The sequence below is a fragment of the Frankliniella occidentalis genome, unplaced genomic scaffold (genome assembly GCF_000697945.3).
Source record: "Frankliniella occidentalis isolate FOCC.00 unplaced genomic scaffold, Focc_3.1 Scaffold46, whole genome shotgun sequence".
Taxonomy (NCBI): domain Eukaryota; kingdom Metazoa; phylum Arthropoda; class Insecta; order Thysanoptera; family Thripidae; genus Frankliniella; species Frankliniella occidentalis.
The window spans coordinates 264,831-272,868 of record NW_026267176.1 but is presented as its reverse complement, the minus strand read 5'-3'; the positions used below and the strand labels follow the sequence as shown (position 1 = coordinate 272,868).

Sequence of the window (8,038 nt, the reverse complement as noted above, 5' to 3'; positions counted from 1 at the left end):
GGGGGGGGAGGCACACACGTCTGGCTCTAGGAAGCCCCCTGAAAGGTACGGTACATGCGGGACAAATCCCCTGAATGTGTTTCCTCTTTCCCTGCTCCCTGGTCAGCCGGCCGTAAAACCGCGCCTGTGCATAGGTTCTGAGTATAAGAAGGGTTCGGTGGTAATCACCTGTAGGGTAGGGGTAGGTACGTCGTGGTTGAGTGGCGAGGGAGGGAGGGAGGGAGGGAGGGCAAATAGGGAGGGGAGAGAGTGAGAGAGTAAGCGGGCAAAGCGGACGAAAAGCATAAAACAAGCTGGCGTCAGGGTCCTGTGGTTATGATGCGAAGTCAGCTGGTCGGCGCCCTTATCCAGCACTAAGAATATACCCGCCCCACCCCACTCCACCGCGGCCCACCAACGGCGCGACTGGCTGGGCTAGGCGGCTAGGGGTTGATAGGACTCCGAGGGCGCGCCGCCGCTGGGCATGGGGGGCGGGAAGAGGTTGGGCTTCCTTTCTGTTCCTTGCTAGGCGGGCAGGGTCGCGGGCGAAAGGGAAAACAGCCGGAACCCTCAGCAGTGGGCCGCTGCAGTCGGCGGGGTGGGGTGGCCGGCATATCAGCCTGCTATCTACAGCCCCCCCGCCGCGCACCAGCGCGGCACAGCTTCCCCATCACCGCGCCGCTGAGTGACAGGCGACACCATTTGACTTCCACAACTACTTTAACTTTAATTGGCGCATGCGTTTGTTTCAAATTTTGTTCCGCGAGTGATTTCCAACACAGCAGTCCCCACGAGAAAATCGGTCAGTTGGGAGCAGAATGTCCAGGCAAACTCTGCTACAACTCATCTATAGAACTTACTCGAAAAGCCAATGAAAATTATGAGTATAGAAACTTTTTCATGTTTTCTCCCTTTTACCTACCCCTAGTCACACTAATAAACCTGCTCAACACTTGTAAGTGTGCAACCACAAGTTCAATACTTGCAAGTGTTCAATTCAGTAGAAGTACACTTGCATGTGTTAAACTCGGTATTTGTGGACTTGTAAGTGTTCAACTCTCCTGTTGTACACTTCTCTAGATCGGGCGCTTACTGTGAGAGAAGTGTTCAACAGAGGAGTTGCACACATGTGCTCTTGCATTTGCAGACTTAGTTTATCAGTGTATCACGGACTTTTCTCTCGGAAGTTACATGACCGCATGCAAGCGCTGTTCAGAGTGAAGGTGCATGGGCGCGTGGCACTTCGTTGAAGTTTGAATTGGGGGTGGGAGGCGCTTGAGTGCCCGTGATGGCTCCATACTCGTGGATTTGCGTGGGATTGTTTCTGATCCCGGTGCCGTGCAGAACACACAGCAAGCAGAGCCGTGCCATGCCGACGCCCTGCGGAGTGCGGACCCACCCCTCCCCGCCCTTGATCCCCTGATCCCTTGTGCTGAGGTGGGGCTGGCCCGACAGGAGAGAGTAGAAAATGAAAAGAGAGCTGAAAAAAAAGAGGGATTAGGGATGAGAGAGCCGATAAGAAATGAGGGGTTGAGGGAGGGCAGTGGATGACCAAAGGGTGGGGCCTGGCGGCAGCACCCTCCCACAAAGCCTCATCCAGCTACCCCCCCCCCCCCCCCGCTGCTGCTCTAAACAATGACATGCCAACCCCAACCCCCACTTCCTCAGTCTATGCAGTTCGGTGCAGCTGTAATGCGGCTTTATTGCATTCGTGTCCGCGGCTAAAATGTGATGGAATTGGGTAATCCACGGGAGAATCCCCTGCCCGCTTATTTCCGAGCTCATAGAAAAAGGACGAATTGGCGTAGAAATCACAGCGCCATAGCTCCAGCTCCTAGCTTTACGACGGGCATTTTCGATGGATATTTTCCCGTCCAGAGCGTCTTTGATAAATGTGGGGTAGTTGTTGGCGAGGACGCAGCACGTCTGTGGGGGGCAAGGCGAGGCCGAGGGCGAGGCATGCTCGGCAGCCCCATCCATATCAGCCCCGAGAGCAGCCACTGGGAGCAGCGCCCCTAACGAAGCACTAACAAATTGACTTGTATTTGTACTCGGGTGTGCAGGCGCTGTCCCCCGTCCAGCACAGCTGTCTCCCTGGGGCGGCGGGGCGGAGCGAGGGCCTCTGACTGCGCTGGGGAAACAGCAAGGCGCCGCGGGGACCGCAGACTTAATTGCAACGTTTTTCCGAACGGAAACATCAAAGATATGCGATGGTTTGAGGGGGAGGGGGGAAAAGGCACCGACACCAAAGTGGGGCGGCTGAGCTTCGGTTCCGCTAGGGGCAGCAGCATCTTTCATGCACTGGGAAGAGTCTCGAAAGCATTACTTTGTAGTACAAAGAAAAGTTAAGCATGACAAAAAACCTATCTGCAAAACGAGGTTGGGTGCAGTGCATACGACCACAACAGTTTGGACGTAAATGAAGCCCTTTGCAAAAATATGTCCAATGATTTGGACGTAAATTAACGCCTGCGACTGTTACGTCCACAGTGTGGAAGTACTTACATCCGTGTAAGGCTGGCAAAAATAACTCCACAAAATCTGGCGCCTATTGTAGCCTCTGTGATTTACACATCCTCAGGCATGACAAAAGGAACCAAAGAGTACACGCATGCCTGTATATCCGTTTCTCCTCTGCATTGATAAACTAAGGTATCAACTGTGCAACACTCTTGAAGTGTGCAACAGAGTTGTTCTGCTCTTGCAAGTGTAGCGCGCGACAAGAGCGGCAATATGCACTGAGCCCAAACCGGGAAGACATTGAGGCCAATATGCGCGCACGGAAAGAATTGAAAAGGACTACCAATGTTTACTTATTGACTGCAAAAAGGTTAGGTGGAACGAGCGGATGCTGAGTAATAAACACTTCTTTGAAGGTATCCCGAAACTCGCGTTTTGCAGATAGGCTTTTGTGTATTCTGCGCGTTTGCGAGCTTTTTCGCTTTATTTTCGTCAAGAAATGACCTCAAGAACCAAAACTGTATGAGATACCTCAAAATGGACGAAGTTTTCAGCCGTTTGAATCTACATGTCCGAGTTACCCCTTAACTAGACATCAAAAATATTTAAAAACAAAAACATTTCATCTTTGAACTCGATCTGTCTTTCAATAGTACAAAACTACCCTAAAACTTACAGATCGCTAACTCAATTCCCTCTCGAGTTATGTGCATACAAACAGACAAACAGGATGCATTTTTTCGATCAGCCGAGGAATGGGCTTCGCAAACGCTCAGCCAATTATCTCTCATAACGGTTAAATCAGCTAATAGTGCATAGTTGTCCCGGAATGTTATTAGGTTCCGTACAAATAACAGCTAACATTTGTGACAGCGATTTTTTCCCCCGTGTGGTGGAACTGCCTGACCGTTGCTGGCCCCCGCCGACACGTCCACAGAGCAGTGGAGGCCCGAGGTGTGTCGTGTCCCCACGGAGCAAAGGCGGTTACACAGTGAGGACGCTCTTGCTCCCTGCCCCTCCCCGCCCCGCCGCCACGCCCCACCAAGCCGATAATGCCGTGAGATGAACGGTCGGCCGTCCCCATCAGTCTGCATTAGGGGGCCCACACGCGCGCCCGCCCCGCCACGCTCCACCCCACCCCGCCCCGCCCCGCCTGCCGCACGGACAGTGTTCGTGCAGAGTATTGTCCTCAGTTCCTGTCTTTAAGTTGAACACACAATTATGAGCGAATTGCAGTAGGCACAGCCCGCATAGAACCATAACTAATTGGCGCGCAGTCCCCTAGTGTCACGTCAGTTGATTTTTCTTTATACAGTATATTAAGATGATTTTATTTTAGATTCACAAGTAGCTCTCAAACCCTTTTTCTTTTTTTTTTTTTTGAGTTTTGAAAAAGTTAAAACGAAGCTAATACGTGCTGCCGCAAGAGTGCGCGAAAGGACGGGGAAGGGGGTGGAAGTGGGGGGACTTCACATCGTTAGGTTGCCCGCTAGACCCGTCGGCACGTCCGAACCAAACCACCCCACTTCCCCGCGGGCCGAGGCGTGGTGCAGGGGCACAGGAGGGCAGGGCACGGCAGCGCAAGGCAGGACGCGTACACGGCGGCGGCGCGCCAAATCCCTACAACAATACTTCTCACGTCTTGAAGAAAATCTGTCACGCAATCCAGAGGCCGTAGGTTTTCATCGCAGCGGGGCAGTTTTGGAAGGGGTTGAGGGAACCGGCCGGCTGGCGAGCATTTTTTTTTTTTTTTACGTCCGCGTCCGTTTGGTTTGCTCGTTCGTGCGTGCCTCCTTGCGTGCGCGCGCACGTGCGTGAAAATATGGAAACATGATTCAGCCGCCCTTCTCTTGTGAAAGAGAAACCCGCGCGGCTGCCAACAGGTGAGAGATAAGAGGAACCCATTAATTCCGTTATAAATCACCGCATCGGAATCTGAAGTCACCTTACATCGAGCCTTACACATCCTCCTGGCATAAAAAATGCTTCACTGCCCCATTACTTCTGAATCTCTATGTAGCTTAAGGAAAATTTCAACACCGAAAGAGCTACCTGGTCATGTCACATCTCTTGTGTGCAGTCCTCCGAAGTGACTTTTGCTCTTGAGTACCCTCTCCACCGTGTTCTCGATTCAAGAACTGGCTTTTCTGGGTGTGGTGAAACGTCGCAAAGAAGGTCCACTCGAATAATTGACAGAACGCAGTGGTAAAACAAAGGCACTCTAAGAGGCGAGGGGGGACAATTTTGTTCCTCACAAGATGCGTCTGCTCTGGAAACTCAGGTGTGAGACAGTCTAACACCAAATGGTGTTAGGCAAAATACCTCACACCAAACGGTGTGAGACAAACATACCTCACACCAAATGGTGTGAGACTCGTGCCTCACACCAAATGGTGTGAGACTCGTTGTGCCTCACAGCAAATGGAGTGATACTTTCTCATACCAAATGGTGTGAGACACAGAGGGTCTCACACCATTTGGTGTGAGGCACAACTAGTCTCACACCATTTGGTGTGAGGCACAACTAGTCTCACACCATTTGGTGTGAGGCACAACTAGTCTCACACCATTTGGTGTGAGGTATGTTTGCCTCTCACCGTTTGGTGTGAGGTATTTTGCCTAACACCATTTGGTGTTAGACTGTCTCACACCCGGGTTTCCAGAGTGTGTGGACATTTTCGAAGATTGTGTAACCATAAAGAAAAAGATGGCTGTATGTTCAAACAGCAGGAAACTGAGGAAGCACGCGGTTTTATCTGGACTACCACAGCAAAACTATACGCATTGACGTTTTAATGCAAAGGCACGACGTCCTACCTTTGCTTCACCAGTGTGGCCACTGGCAACGCGGAACTACTTTCCACTCAGGGAACCCCCCCAAGAAGTGTGCGCCGGTCTGTTCTGTAAAGGTTTGCGTCGCACACGTTCATGATTGAGCGCCCACATGCGGGGGTGGCGGGGCGTTGGCGCGCTTTCGCCCTTATGCGACAGAATTCTACTCCGGTCCCATGACTCCGTCGCCGCGCGAGTCGCGCAGTGTTTGCACAGGGAAAGGTCGCGGCGAGGCGCGCGGGGAGCCGGCGGGGCGCAGACTCATTCAGATGTGCTCTCGTTGAGATTGCTGATGAGCGGCCCTGGTGCCGCCCCGCGCCGCTCCACACTGGGTCAAGGCGACGGCCAGTGTGGAGCCCCCGCCTCTGGAATCATGATTTGCGGGCGCCGAAGTTTGGGTGGAACATCCTTTATTTGCGGACGGGTGACACGGGCGCGGCGGGCAGAGGACACGTGCCGGCAGAGCAGGGGAGTTTGGAGGAGGGTTAAGTAAAGAGTTCGTAATATTGCGCGCGAAAGAGAGACGCGCACATAGAGAGAGGAAAACGTTAAGACTCCGTGAAAACTGCGAAACAAACCCCTAATGAAGGAAACTCATCTTGGTGTAAATGACGTAGAAAACATTTTAATTAAAAAAATTCAGTTGGTTGGGTATTTGAGTTGTCTTTTGTTTTTGCGGAGGGCATATCGGAAGGACTAGAACAAAATACAAGGAAAAGAGGGCTCTCCCCCACCCCTTCCCGGGGGCCCCGTGCGATAAACTTCCGAGTTCGGACGGGACGGGATCCGGTGCTTGCTCGCTTAAAGATGTATAGCCCTTAAGGTCAAGTAATTAATCATGCGATATTTTGCACCGAAAATATTCTTTGAATCTTCGTACACTCACCAGTATACTCGAAAAGTTCACTTTATGGACTCGTTTCCGAGATATTGGCTTTTAAAGTTAAGGCTGCGCTTCATGTTGCCTAATGGAAGCCCGCTGCGGCCGAACAGCGCCAGACCTAAGTTTTTTAAAGACTACTTTGTGAGGAGTAATGCGGGACGGTTAAAAAAACTTATTAACAGATTGGTCTTTCAATTCTGCGTCGATAGCACACAAGGAAAATTGGTCTTTATGATGAAATAAGAAAGATATGAACTATAATGCGCAGCGTGTATAACGGGCGTTCCCGTAAGGCTTAACCTCAAATGCGAGGGGGCAATAACTCCCTTTTAATGTGTACACATTATTCCCGAAATCCTTGATTCCCAGTGATTCCCTTCCACTTATGTTCATGTCTTAGATTTTCTAGTGGTAGAAAAGGCTTATTTCGACTAATGTGTACGAGTTCCACTAGTTTCCCGCTTATTTTATGCGATTTCCGTTGATTTTGATTAATTTTCATCCTGCTGATTCCTAGGCAGGTGTACACATGATTCCCGGAGTTATTACCCCCTCGCTCAAATGACTATACCCGCACTTTCGGGGACTCGTGCACCAACTAAATAAAATTTCCGACCCTAGGTGTTCTGTGATCAGCATATAGCATAGCCTATGGCATAGTCGTCTACAAATTCTTGTAACAAAACATACGAAAACCTAAATTTTATTTTAAGGGTTGTGTCCGAAATGTGCTTAAGGGCCATATCACTTTAAACGGACTGGGGAGTAGATTGTGGGTTGTTGGACTTATAGGATAGGTAGGTGTAGCACGGTGAGCAAGACTGAAACCCAGATTCAGGGGCCTTACCATCAGGGGTACTCGGAAATCGAACCTACAACCCTGAGTGCCGAGTCAATTGACAGTATACAGCGACCTTGCCATTAGAGCTACCAAGCAAACGGAGGATAAGGCGTGTTCCAATTATACTTGAACTTCAGTCAGCGCTTAAGACTACACCATACGCCAATCGAAAAAGCGAAAATGCTTGCCGAGCCTGGAGTCGAATAACACTTTAAACTATTGGACAACATGGTACTGTACTTATAAGAGTGATAATATACGACACTACACTCTAAATGTCAAGGGACAATTTTGTCCGTAGATTTGCAACGATTTCGTGCACATCCAGAAAGGATGCAATTTTGTTCCCTTTTGTTTCCAGAGTGAATATAGGTGAAAAACCAACATGGCAAGAGATGAGAAAAGAAAAATAACTACAACGATAGTTGCGAAGGTCCGCTGTTGCAGCACACGCGGACAAAATATTCGGTCACTATAACGAACGGATTTCTTAATAATATAGACACTTCAAAAACATGTTTGTAGCAGGCACGAATAATTCTTCGAGGGAACTCAATTTTAATGCGACAACTAACATTATGCTAGGACAAGAAATAAGTTTGCTGAGAATGCAAAATCTGGAAAAACCTTTCTCTAGTATTCTCAACAAAATTCATACGTTAAAAGGTGTTGGATGTAACATCAAAATTTTGGTTCCAGCAAGTTATTTGCACCAGCAATAATCAATTTTTTGCTATGCCTGTAACGGCGTTCGTTGTGGTGACAATTTTTTTTCCATGCAGTAGGGTCTGGACTAAGTTTGGGTTAGCAGAGTAGAGGAAATTGAAAAAAGTCAGGGGGGGGGGGTGGATGTCTCTTTTTTACATGGTGATATACCCAGTCATTGCGACATGAGTACCGTTTCGCGTGACGTAAAAAATACCATCCGACAAGCGAGAGCTGCTAGAGTGGTGTGAGACTCGTGCCTCACACCAAATGGTGTGAGACTCGTTGTGCCTCACAGCAAATGGAGTGATACTTTCTCATACCAAATGGTGTGAGAC

At 49.7% G+C, this 8,038-nt stretch overlaps 1 protein-coding gene across 1 annotated transcript in view; it reads right to left on the bottom strand.

The window, feature by feature from the left end:
• LOC113215641 (cardioacceleratory peptide receptor-like) overlaps window positions 1-8,038 on the bottom strand; it is an 87,267-nt gene that overhangs the window by 6,314 nt on the left and 72,915 nt on the right. The gene's annotated exons all lie outside the window — the stretch shown is intronic.